Source organism: Quercus suber, unplaced genomic scaffold (assembly GCF_002906115.3).
Source record: "Quercus suber isolate HL8 unplaced genomic scaffold, Cork oak 2.0 scaffold_453, whole genome shotgun sequence".
Classification (NCBI taxonomy): domain Eukaryota; kingdom Viridiplantae; phylum Streptophyta; class Magnoliopsida; order Fagales; family Fagaceae; genus Quercus; species Quercus suber.
This window is the reverse complement of record NW_027069904.1, coordinates 409,333-422,939: the sequence shown is the minus strand read 5'-3', so window position 1 is coordinate 422,939 and position 13,607 is coordinate 409,333. Positions and strand designations below refer to the sequence as shown.

The window sequence follows — 13,607 nt, the reverse complement described above, 5'->3', positions numbered from 1 at the left end:
AAGTAAAACAATTTTTACAACATCTGCCATTCTACCATACTGTTCTATTATTAGAATGGTATTGTAGATGAATGCCAAATGTTTTCGAATTTGGAACATGTGATGTAGATGTTTTTATTTTATTTATTATTAATATTAATATTAATATTAATATTATTATTATTATTATTTTTATTTTTTTTTGTGTTTGGTATTCCAAATGCTAAAGCCACATGATGCTAATGCTCTTAGTACCCTCACAACTTAAATTTAAGGTTAAAATCAAATATACATAAGTGACCTATCACATGATAAAAATTTGGATAATTGGTGGTAATTCTGTTCACTTTATTTACAATCCATGCATTGTCAATGACCTAACTCTTGAAAGAAGCACAAGCAGGGATGGTACCCACACACTCATCACCAAACGAAAAATAGTGTTGATCCATAGTCTAATATCCACACTATCATGTATTGCACTGCCCATTCTAAAAACTCACCTTTTCAGCCCAAAAGGCATGTTTCAAATTGGTACCAAATGGCCAAAGCTGATTTCTTAGTATCATTTAGTGATTTTAATTTTTTTTATTTTTTTTACTTTGAATAAGTCCTACCAAACGAGCACTTACATCAAGTAGATCTCGCCTATTTATTGGCCTATATATCTCAGTCCTATTGAGTGAGAACTAAGAAATGAAAGAATGATGTAGTCCTTCATTTTATGTTGGTTGGAGGGTCTAATCCACTTTATTCAAACAAGGCTAATTTGTGTTTCCTATGTGCATAGCTCACTAATCCTGCGATCTCTCATATTTCTGGAAACGTCAAAATAAAGTTGTGATAGTAAAAAATTGTGGTCAAGCATATGATTTCACATCGATATTATGCAGCTATAAGCCTATAACTTCCCCAAGAAGAAATTATTCATTGTTGATTGAAATCATGATTCAAGACAAGATAGATATCTCAGTATTTGCACACACGACGTCACATATTATCATTTACAAAAGGTGAAAGCCAGTCAAGCATAAAGAGTTTTGAATTTGAAGTGCCTTATGCCACCAAACATGGTTTTAGTAACATTTACAAGAGAAGGCAATGGATCACCAAGCTAGTTAAGATCAATGTTATTCACATGCTATCTTCTTCACTCAAAAAGCTGCTTGTTATAACTTTGAAATTCCAATTAGTTAAATAACTTGGCTTTAATGTAACAATGCGTACCTCGATATTTCCTGCAAGCATGGCCATAACACGGGACATTGGTGGCCGCATGTTTGGTGACGCTTGTGTGCACAACAAAGACACTGCCATTACTCGAGTAGCTTCATTTTCATCAAATTCTAATAATGTGGGATCTACCAGCCTTAAAATCTAGTTATTTTCATTTAGAGTCCATATCTGGTGATTCATGACAAGGAGAGCAAATAAGACTTTATTTTCAACAACAATAATTTAAGAAATGGATAAAGAGAGAAAAAATTCCTTTCCCATACCCATTCAAGGAGATAAATTTTTTCTGTGTCCAAACTATTGTCCGAGTTTGGCCTCCCACTGAGGATCTCCAAAGCAACAACACCAAAATTGAAAACATCAGCCTTCTTAGTCAAGTGCCCACGCATCGCATATTCTGGTGCCAAATAGCCTCTACAAGATTTAAAATTAAAATAAGAGTTTATCAAAACCGTCAGTGTATCTAATCAGGTTCAATTTCCATAGATGACATAATTATCAGTAATGGAAAAAAAAAAAAAAATTTTTTTTTTTTTTTTTTTTTTTTTTTTTTTTTTTGAGGTGAAGTTTGTAATAGTTAATCATTCTTCTAATGAATCTAATAATTATTGATTGATTTTAAGGTACTTATATAAAGATCTATATCTTATGCTGCATTATGCACCTTTATACAATATAAAAAAGGCCATTAAAGACAAAATGGCTTTGAGAAAGTGGATAAGGAGTTTACACGGTCCCTGCAACTTGGGTGCTGATGTGGGTTTTAGTGTCATCATAAAGCTTTGCCAATCCAAAATCTGATATTTTCAGGCATAGTTCTCGATCAATCAAAATATTGCTAGCCTTCACATCTCGATGTACAATCCTTGGCCTTGACTCCTCTTGGAGATAAGCAAGTCCTCTTGCAGTTCCCAAGCAAACATTGAAGTGAGTAGGCCAATCAAGACACAACTTACTTTTACCTACATTAGTAGTGGCTCTCATCCAATTAGATTTAAGCGTAATCAATCAAATGTCTGATTCAAGAGTTCTTTGATTGCAATAATACAAAGCTTCCCATATGGACATTATTAGAGAGTGGAAAAATCAGATTATGTCTTAGGGTGAAAAAACATATTGTCATACGAGATTTGGGCTACTTCAAAATATTTGGGAATGGACCAAAACATAATTGACAATGCTTAATAATATAACAACAATACCACGTTAGTCCCAAAAGTTGGGGGTTGGTTATGAATCCCCCAAAAATTAATCAGGATCATATACATGTAATCTTTTTTGCCCTTTTATCTTATCCAAAATCATACTCTTTATTGTTTCCTTAATTGACATAGTTCTTTTACTACTTCAAGTACTGTCAATGAGAATATTAATCACATTCCTCTACACATAACGAAACCATTTCAAGTGACTCCTTCTCATCTTTTCATCAATTGTTTCCCTATCTTTTAAGTAAATTTCTTCATTTTGAATACCATTTTTCTTCGTATTTCCAATTATCCATCTTCAGTTATAATAATTTTATGAACATGTTATTTCTTAAGATCCTAACATTTAGTATCATGGATCATAGTTTGTTTAAGAACAATCTCATAAAAATTTTCCTTAACTTTATAAGTACTCTACAATCACACAATTTTCCTAATGCGTGCACTTCTCTACTTCCTTCACCTTGCTCTCATATATCCTATGATTCACATCATCTACAAACTCTCCACCCTTATGAATTGTTGATCTAATAAATAAAAAGCACTAACTATTTGGTATCTCTTTACCCTCAAGTCTTACAACTCTTGATCTTTTTTTATATTGGTACGAAGCTAACATTCTATGTATTTTACTTCAGTTTTACTTGGTTGAAATCCCTTATATTCTAAAACATCTCTTTAAATTTCTATCTGATATTGACTCCACATTTAGTTCATCCTCTAAAACTATACCATTTGCCAAAGCATAAATCAGAGGACTTCATGTTGAATTGATCTAGTGAACTCATCTGTAGCCACACACAAAGAGACATAGATTTAATGTTGATCCTTGATGCAACCTATAGTGATAAGAAACTTACTTGTGATGCCTTTTCTTATTCTCATACTAGTTACAACTTTGCCAAACATATTCTTAATCAACTTAATATACAGTAAAGTAACTATTTTTCCCCTAAAACTCAAGACATAACCACTTTAAGTAACCTATCATATGATTTCACTAAGTCAATAAAAACCATATAGGAATCTTTACGGATTTCTCTATAATTTTCCCTTGGATGTCTAATTAAGAAAATAGCTTACATAGTAAACCAACCTGGCATAAAACCAAAGTGGTTCTCCAATATATTTTTTTTGTGTCTTAATCTATATTCAATCACCCTCTCATAAAGTTTTCATAACAACCAAAAGGAATGATATGAGCATAAAATATGATCCTACCAAATAGTGCCTGATCAAGGCTTCCGTTTTCAAGGTATTCATAAACAAGAAGGTGCCTATCTCCCTCAATGCAGCATCCATATAATATCACAAGATTGCGATGTTGCACAGCCGATGTGGTAGAAATTTCAGTTATGAATTGACCCCTCCCTTGGTGAGATGCTACCGATAATTGCTTCACGGCTACAATCCTCCCATCAGCTAGTGTGCCCTGTGAAGTTGTATAAATCAGTACATGAAAAGTGAAATTTAGGGTTTTTTTGGTTCAACAATAGGAATGTTGGTATGTTCCCTTGAATGTTGCACTACTCCTTTATTTTTTTAATGAACTCTGATAAATACCATGGCAAAACTTTATTACTGACTTTAGCTAAATTGTTTAAGATAAACACTTAAAAACAATTTTAATGAAAAAGGTCCTACCTAGTACACAAATCTCCCACTTTTTAAGCCTATGGAAACATTAATATTTATTTTAAACGTAATTACTTTCTTAAAAGTATATTTTAGTTGTTTTTAGTACCATTTAGTTGAAGATTTTGCTGACTTAATTTTGTCATCAAACTTAATTAACTATCCACCATTACATACAATAATGTACTTTACCTTGAAAACAGGTCCAAATCCCCCCTTCCCTAACTTATTTGAAGGGTTGAAGTCATCAGTCGCACTTCTCAGCTCAGCATAACTGAAAGTGTTTGGTCGGAGGCCTATTCCAAAAAGCTCTGCACATTCAAGCAAGAGAGGTTCTAGATAACTGATTTAAACTCTTCATTATTGTTATAGTTATATATTTTGAAGATCCTTCACGAAAAGGATCCGTGTCATTATCCAAGCAATAATAGTACTGATACTTTTCCAACACCTATTCTAGGATTTAGCCTTTTCAAATATCAGAGGGTAACTTGAATTTTAGTCAAAAGTGATTGGTACGGAGTCCATTAGTGTTTCTTTCTTAGGCTGTATTTCACCAGTACCTCCACAACTGCTGTCATGTTCTTACCTTCCCCATAATATTGATGTGATTTTTGCTTCATGCAAATAACTGCAAATATCAAAATCACGCTCACGACTCCAACAGGGACTGCAATTCCTACAATCAAACCCAACCTGCTTTTCTTTCCTCGATTGCTTGGTGGAATCCCAGGAACATTGGATACAAAATCTGAGCAATTATTTATCAATAGTAATTAGCAGTAAATAATCATGTTAAAAACATCACAAATCAAATCATAAATCATATCATATACATTACCTGAAACAACATGAATGGCTGAAATTAGTGGCCCATAATAACCTTGTACAGGTATGCAACAAGATCACTTACCAGCCCAAAATAGATGAATTTCAAGATAATTTTCTGAATGTTCAAATAGTGTGTAAAACACCTATGAACGTTTAGACCCCAAATTCATAAATTACCAACACGAGCTATAATCAAACAATGTATGTGCGGAATATGAAAATAAACTAAAACAGAATTGGTAAAACAATATAAATCGAAATTAATTACAACCATAGCAGTAATTAAAAGGCAAAGATTAAGGGAAGAGAGATGCAAACATAAAAACAATACAGCGATGTGTTATCAAAGAGGAAACTGAAGTTCTCGGTGAAAAACCTCTCCGCTGCCCTCCAAATGATCAATAATCTACTAGAGAATAAAGTTGGGATACATGAATAGCAGAAGATACTCCAAGCCTAGTCTACTCAGTGCACTTAAGCCCTTTAAGTTTCTTGCTCCAACAGGGTTACGCCGAACCTTGTCTTCTCTAACTTATCGGATCCCGCAATCGCCCATTGCATCAACCAAAATAAATTGGTCCCTCCTGAACTGCTTTTCAAGCACCAAAAAACCTTCTCACAGATATGAGTATGGTGAGATAAGGATTTGGCTAATGTACCTCTCAATGATATATCAATGGAGAGGGTGAGAGTAAAGAAATTTGGAGAATCAAAGAATGAAGATTGTGGATGAGTAAATCTTATTTTTCTCTAGGGTTTCTCTCTCAAAACTCTCTTTGAAAGCTTTCTACATTTCGTGGGTATAAGGGTATTTATAGTAGGGTGTATGAGGAATGTGAAGAGTCAATTACAACCAAACAGGGCATTCTGGCGACTTAAGCTCACGACTGGAATGAGTTACGAGTTTGAATCGCGAGCTAACTGCTTGGCCATACTGGAGGTTTTGTCCTGTAGTGCAACAGCTGATGTGACCCTTCAGCTCCCCCTGCATGCTTCACACGTATGCCATTCTGGTGACTTGCCAATCGCAAGCCAGTTGCAAGGCTCTTCTTGAGTGCACACTCTTGAGCTTTTCTTCATACTCTCTCACACACTACCCTTACATGATTCCCACCTAAATACAGGGTTTCTAAATGTTGAATTACAAGCAAATTTGACACGGAATAAAGCCAACAAAATGAGTGCCCTCATCATGATAGATAATTGAAACTTCAAAATAAAACATTCACACCGAAGCTTTTAGATTATATAAATTCAATCAATTTCACTTACTGATGTTGTCCCAAACGCAGCTAATACAACTTTCTGTTCAGAATAAATATAATCACGTGGATTGGAGGTTGGAAGGGCGTCATTATGTTGAAGTTACATGCCAATGCAATATATTTTACTTTTCATTTCCAAGTATAATTGAAAGTAATAAAGTAGGCCCTATACATAAACCATTCAAGTCATCATATTAAAACAAATATTTAACAGCAAGCAAAAGCTTGCTGTGAGTGTGTGTGTGTGTGTGTTCTAATACAAACACACATGTATAAAATAAGAGGCTTGCTTCTGTCCATCCTAGAGTTTGTTCCATAAGAGATAAAGTTGGTAAAATTTCTGGATTTCCCAGCAAAGTTCATGCATACTTGCATTGCTATTTTCCATAACTTGATATTGAATTAAACCATTAAGTAATTAAAGAAATAACTCATGATAAACTACCCACTTTCTGCAATAATAATGTTAGGTTTTGTAAATATTCAACCATTCAAAGGATCAAGGGAAACTCTTAAAGAGGGAAGGGATAAGTTAGATTATTCTTTTTTTTTTTTTCTTCAAATATATGAACATAATTTTTTATCTTAAAATTGAAACTATTAATTGTTCAAATGTTATTTGTCTCCACAACTTTCAAAAAAAAATAAATAAATAAATAAATTGGAAGACATCCAATTCTATGCTTTGTAGATTACTTTGATCAGTAGGATCCATAAATGATCCCACCATCAAATGTGAAAATATTGTGGCGTAATCAATCATGAAAGTCTGTGCCTTGTCATATCCCATAACAAAGTATAAGAAAGAAATAACTTACAAAGTGGAGAATTCCTATTGCATGGGAAATTTCTTTGGAGGCAATTCAGTAATTTCAGTCCTGGAAAAACACTGCAAACACAGGGAATAACTACTGCTTATCCAAATTAAAAAATTTCTTGAAGGAATTCATTCAAGTAAAGCTGTGAAATTGGTAATCACATTCCTTCTCATGCATACTTTTGGACTTGTCTGTTAAAAGAGGGTGAGAGGAACCACTATCACCTTATGTTTGACCTATCAAACATGAAGTTGTTTGCCACCAAATTCCTGCAAAATTTTACCCAATGATCATTTATCACTATCACTCTTGATATTAATTAGAGATGATACATAGGATAATAAATTAAAACATTGGTATAGAAGATATTCACAAATTAACAAGATGTTAAAAAATCAGTAGTTAACACCCACCAAGGAATAGTGAAGGGTATTTTTAGGGTTCTCACAAAGCAAGGAAAAAGGGTAAACCAAGTAATAGAAGAGGCATAAAGATGGGCCTTTGACATGACCTTTAAATAATATAGTTTCCACCATGCATGTTAATCTAGTTAACATGATGTTTTTTTTTTTTTTTTTTTTTTTTTTTTTTTTTTTTGAGGTAATCATCAGTTCCAGAAGCTCTAGTATAGATAGACACCTATGGAATGAAAGAAGTCAAGTTCAAGTTTCACTAGTAATTATGTTGTTAGGACATATGTGTTTTCACTTGTCAAGAATATATGTCACTTATTTATGTAAATTGGCTAATCCTTATGACAAAACGCACTCTACTTGTAATTGGGTAGTTCTAGGTGTTTTTAATACTTCAAGAAAAAAGGTTTCAAGATCAAGTGTTGAAGTCATCAAGTCTGTCCAAGAAAAAGCAAGCTGAAGTGCAAGTTCATTAATTCTCGACACCTTCTCGATAGCTACCTCGACACCTGCTATCTGTCGAGAATTACAAAATTAGATTTTCTGATTTGATTTCCTTGGGATCCGTAAATATGTTTTTGGGCATTCTTTTCTTCTAACTCTAAACATATAAAAGGATTGTTTTAAGAGTCGTCAAATAGAACACAAGTTGCAAAAGCATTGAGCAATCTCTGTTCAAGCAAATTGTGATTAAAAGACGAAGTTCTTAACTTAGTTCATTTTCTCTCAAGAAGTTGCTGTGTATTTGCACCAAAGGGTTTTGTAACCAAGCATTTTCCTGATCTTCATCGTGTAGGATGAACTGAAGAACTTTGCAGCCAACCTCTCTTCTTAAGTTGGTGTTTGAAGTCGCGTACTGGGATCTGCGCATTGGTTAGTTACGTACTTGAGAGCCGTGCATCAAAGGTGGAAATTGTCACTACAGATCAAGTCCAATTGGGTATTGGGGTAAGGGTTCAACTGTAGGTTGGTAAGGTACTTGGGATTCCTTTACTTGTAACCGCTTGATTTGATAATAGTGGAGTTTCAGGAGTGGTGACCTGAAAATCACCTGGTGGGGTTTTTGCCGTTAGGGTTTTCCTCATTCGTAAACAAATCACCGTGTTATTTAATTTCCGCTGCATATTTAGTTTTGGTGATTTGTTTGTGCTTCCACGAAATTGCATGATTAATTGATTAATTAATAACTTGGCTAATTAATTAATTGGTATAATCACAAGGGGTCATTCAGTTTGTGACCTATTATATGTTATTTCTAACCAGTATTTATTAATCTTCTTTAGATTACTAAGGCTGGAATAAATTAATTGATTCTTCAATTACATTCATGTGGCATCAACTTTATATATACTTTTAAATAAATAAAAAATCAGTTAGGTTCGTGTCAATACCACCTGGTGTTCAAATCTAGGTGTTAAATTTAGAAAAAGACAAAAAAAAAAGAAAAAAAAAAAAGCGTACAATTACTTGAGAGACGTATGGTTGTAAGTTTGAGGATGCTGTTACCCACGAGGGAAATATTCCAGATAGCTGATTGTAGGACAAATCTCTGCGCACAAAGGAGTTTGGAACAGACACATAATGCATAAAAGTATATTCAGAATAAGAAATCCACAGAGCAACTAGACTGCTTTATCAATTGGTTACTTGCCAAATGCAAAACCTTTTGATTTGGAAACTTTATTGCATCACATTTAGAAGATACCATAAAAAGTGAAAAATTCTTCGACTTTTCTTTTCTTTTTTTTCCGCCACTTGAGCAATTTAATTTAAGAATGATTTCTTATGCAAACTTGAAATGATAATAACAGCAAGTAATTAATTATATTTTTAGGTATATTTTACATATTTTATGTTTAGTTAGGCAAAAAAAGGAAAGAAAGGAAAGAAAGTAATTAGTTAAACAAAACCAAAACCAAACACAAAAGCAATGATTACTATTGAAATAACAAAAACCACCTCCATCATTCAACTCAGAATGTGAAGTATCCTTTCCCCAATTATATAGTCCAAAAAATTCCCAGCTGAATGGGAAAGCTGAATGCAAATTATGTCATATCTTAGATATCTTTCATGCTCATCTCATCTATGCAGTCCATATCATCAACCGTGTCCCTTCACCTAGCACTTGCAACTTCAGCCTATATGAAAGGTTATGACCCGGTTTGGATAGCACGTTTAGCTGCCGCACGTTTTCAGTTTCACGTTTTGGATTTTTTTTTTTTTTTCTCGCACTTGTTGACTTTGGGGGACAAAATTTACTGTGCATGTACTGTGCGTGTACTGTTCACGAACTATTCACGTAATATTTAATATTAAAAGTGGGTCTCACAACACTATTCACACATTTAAAAATTATTTTGCTACAGTGTTTTCAGCAACAATCAGTTTTTATCAACTTTCAGCAACAATAAGTGCTATCCAAACGGACCCTATATGGCTCACCCCTTGACTACAGTCATCTTCTCATCTTTGGCTTTGTGCTATGTCGTCCTTCAACCTTATGAACTCACAAAACTTGAGCGCCTCATTCTAGATTTGATTGCTTCCCAGATTTTCTCCACCCTATGTCCAATGTTCATATTCCTTACTTTGCACTATTCCCAGTGATCCACTTCTTACACTACACTGTACCTCTTAATCAGATTCTGACCTCTTCCCTAAGCAACCACAAGTTGAGTCTTCCCCTGTTGATACAGTCTGTTCAGCTCCACCTCTGTCCCATGATTCTTCAGCATACGAGGTATCCAAGAGCACATCGCCTCCAGCACTATGTGGCTCTGCTCAAGTAAGTCAGTTTCCATCTAATCTTTGAGATTTGCATTGCTTTCATGCATTAGCTACCTTTTTTTTTTTAATATAAACATGCATTAGCTACCTTGTATGAGGCTTGCACTGATTTTTTTTGGCAAAAGGTTATGACAGAGGAACTTGATGCACTGTCTAGGAATCATTCATNTTAATACTTTTTTCTCTCACTTCTCAAGTCACATTTTCTCTGTTCTCCATCAATTCTCTTTCTTCTCCACCTGACTCTCTTCCATCTCTATATCCTCCATACAAATCATCAAATCCAAAAAAAAATCATCAAAATCAAACAAATCCTAGATCTAGATCTTAACTCATCAAACCCATATGGTTTTCTAAAATCTAAATCTCAAACTCATCAAACCCATTTACAAAATCATATCATCAAACCCACATACAAATCTATGTGAATCATCAAAGAAGAAGAACAAGTAGTCAAGTCGAAGAAGAAGTAGCAACTATAGCAGTAGCAGAAAAAAAAAAAAAAACAGCAACAACAGAAGAGTAAGTAGTGGCAACAATAGCAAAAGAAGAAGCAACAGCAGCAACAAATGAAGGAAATGGAGGTCTAGCCATGGAGGTTCGCCTTTGTGGTGGTCATGTGAGCTTCAACCGTGACCATGGAGGTCTAGCCATGGAAGTTTTCTAGTGGTCAAAAGAGAAGAGAGTTGAGAGATGAGAGATAAAAGATAATGTGTGAGAAGAAATAGAGGTCAAAATAATAATAATAAATGAATAAAAATGATTATCCAAATAAAATGAGTGTATAATAGATAATCTGATGTGGGTGATTTATAAAAATGACCGTGTAAAATAGAAAAAATAGATTATTTTAGCATACTAATGCTGAAATAGAAGAGAAATTTTAGCATACTAATGCTAATGCTCTAAGAGTAGGTTCTTATGCTATATCCACATTGTATGACCCATATATTTTTTTCATATTAAAAAAAATTGAACATACTCTTTAACCCTTTTTTTAGTATTTTCTTTTTGTACAAAATTTCCTAACCTCTTTATATATATATATATATATGTAATTAAAAAATTACAAAAACTTTCCCCTCCTAGAAAAATTTCCTTCCTTTCCTCTAATTCTATATAGAAGCTCCTAGAGAAAAACTTATTAGCAATATTATTCATAAATTTGTGATAGGGTAAAAGTAGTTTGTGCACAAACTCAAACTTAAAAATTTTTAACGAAAATGAATCAAGCTTTTTGTTTGATAATGAGCTCAAGCTCTACTAGTGTTTAAAAAAAAATGAATCAACAGGGCTATCTTTTAATATTCAGTCTCGAGTATAGACTAGTGGTGGCTCCATGTTTAACTTAAGGTGGTCATAGGACCACCTTGACTAGCAAAATGTTTATATATACATGCTAAATAAAAGAAATTATAATCAAATTAACCTATTTTGACCGTCCTAATAAAAATGTTGAATACCATGACTTGAAAATCACAAGAATTTGGTTCTACAAAGTAAAAGTAATGCTACATCCACAATATTTTCCTATAATTTTGTAACAAATCTTATGTGGTAAGTTGTCACAAATTCTAATTTGGATTAAATACTAAAATTACTTTTTTACTCACCAATAACACCTTATCATATAAGATTTTTGTGGAAATTTTGTGGATGTAGCATTACTCCGAACATTGTTCTGGCCCTCCAAACATACTTCTTAATAAAATTAGCCCAAATAACAACAAAAATATCCCAAACAAAAACAAGACTAGACCAAACAACAACAAATGAACAAATTATTCAACAAAAAGCCTATTCAAAAATAAAAAATAAGAATAAAAATCCCTAGTCATTCAAATTTGCAACTCATTCAACCCATTATGTAAAATAATTTCTAATTTTATTTTTCCTTACTGTGGTCATAAGTTCTTCTTGGTGGTGCTGTAGTTATACTCTCTTTGGTTTTGCAGTTGCAACAATTTTATTCTCCTTCGTTTGGTTTGCAATTGTAGCAAATATCATCCCTCTCTCTCTCTCTCTCTCTCTCTCTCTCTCTCTCTCTCTCTCTCCATTTTCACTTTATCTTTTATTATTCTGTTTTCTCCTTTTTTCTCTTTATTAGTATAAAGAAATTATAATACTTAATGTATTTTTGTGTGTGTATGTGTTTCTTTTTTTGGTAACGTTGATATATTCAAGTTATCTTTTTGTTAAATTTTGTATAATTTAACTTTGTTAGTGACTACCTTAAAAAAAAAATTCTTGGAGGGTCATTCTACGGTACCTACCTATATTTTTAGTGGGTATGGTACCCACCTAAATCTTAGCCGTATATTTTTATTGTTTCAATTAGGGCTGTAAACAAGCCGAGCTTTGTCAAGTAGTGCATGTTTAAGCTTGACTTGTCAAGAAAAATCAAAAGCCCGAGTTTGGCTTGAGCTTGTGACAAGCCTAAAAATAGTGTTTGAGCTTGAGCTCATGGAAAAGCCAAAAAGCTTGAGCTTGGCTTGGCTTTGCTTGGCTTGATTAATTAGTCAAGCCAAACTCAAGCTTAATATCAAGCTCAAACTTGAGCTTAGGTCAAGTTTTTGAGCTTGAGATCTAAAAAAAATTACATTATTAAATACTTAAATCTCTAAAATTAAGAAGAAAAAAAAGTATACTCATTTTAGCTATTATTCAAATTAATAATTTATATAGTTAAATTCATTTATTCATCATTCCTTGTCTACAGTTTCAGCAATTGTTCAAAATACAATTTTTACATTCACGTTAGATGGTGAAGGACTAGAAAAATACATGTTTGTAACTATTATGAATGAGAAAATACTAACATGTTTTATAACTTTACTTTAGATGATTGATAAGGAAGGATCATACGTGGCCTACTTAATTATTTATTTATTTTTAAATGTAACTATAGTCTAAAGTGGTTCTTGATCGGTTTAAAGGGAAGAAAAAAAAAAAGGTAATATAGGTAGTGGTCTCATGTTGGTCATGCCATTATTACGATATGTGTAATGAGTATATTTAGTTAACACATATAAACTTATAAATGAGTCTATGCTTGAATTGTTGTGTATCAAGCCTAATAGCTCACGAACTTGTTCGTGAACAAATTTTTTTGCCTGGGCTCGGCTTTTTTGTTAAATGAGTCTAAAACTAAGGCTCAAGCTTGACTTATTTATAAACAAACAAATGTAAACAAGCTTTTTATTAAGCTGAGCCCAGGTTGTTCATGATCGGCTTGGTTTATTTACAACCCTTTTTTCAATCCTGGAAGCTCGAAAATGTGTTGAAAACACAAGAGCAATTTAGACCCCCCCAATTAAAGTTACGGCTCGATAGATTTTACACTAACTTAATACTAAGTGCGGAATAGTGTAAATGCGAGGGGATGAACAAATAAGCTACTCTAATCCATAAACTAAGCAACACAGTAGTATA

The 13,607-nt window shown here is 33.2% G+C and overlaps 1 pseudogene; it reads right to left on the bottom strand.

Annotated features, from left to right (window-relative positions):
- Positions 1 to 1,113: 1,113 nt before the first annotated feature.
- On the bottom strand, positions 1,114 to 10,769 carry LOC112035117 (probable LRR receptor-like serine/threonine-protein kinase At1g56140; annotated as a pseudogene).
- Between the last annotated feature and the right edge of the window lie 2,838 nt (positions 10,770 to 13,607).